We start from the raw sequence: 706 nt of genomic DNA on the forward strand, positions 1-706 counted from the left end.
TTGTTGTTAATTTTTAAATTAATCTTAATTTGTTAATTTTTTAATTGATTATTGATTTATTGTTGATTATTGTTAATTTTTTGAGTTTATTAATAATTTATTAACCACCTGTTCTTCTTCATAGTTGCAATTTATTAACAACCTCTATTTTTTTTATGGTTGTAATTTGCTCATTTAAATATATAAACTTTGATTTGTTTATTTAATTCTACTAATCAAATTTCTAATGATATTTCACAGTAGTTGTTGCTTTACCCTAAAAGAAACCTTTTTCCGTAACAACCTTTGTGGGTTTTTTATGACACTGACGAAAAATTATCTTTAGAGTTCAGATCTTGAATATTTAAATAATCTACTAATAAAATTTTTAAGAAGAAAATTTAATTAGTTGAGTATCTATCACTTATATAATAAATAATATATTTTGATTTATAATATAAACCTAATAATATGGTTAAGTGTTTATTTGTCCGGTTGTTTTTGATATATTCCTACAAAATATCTGTATATTTACATAAGGATTAAAAGCTTCAATTGCTCTAAAAGAGATTTGCTAATATAAGATTTTAGAACTATCTGACTGGTTATATGTGAAATTTTATCTCATATATCAATGCAATATAAGCATTGTTAATTGTTATGTTTTATTATTTTTTTTAATCATAAATTTTGATATTTGAATTTGTTTGTGAATTAAAAAAAATAT

This window comes from Arachis ipaensis, chromosome B02, assembly GCF_000816755.2.
Source record: "Arachis ipaensis cultivar K30076 chromosome B02, Araip1.1, whole genome shotgun sequence".
Lineage (NCBI taxonomy): Eukaryota > Viridiplantae > Streptophyta > Magnoliopsida > Fabales > Fabaceae > Arachis > Arachis ipaensis.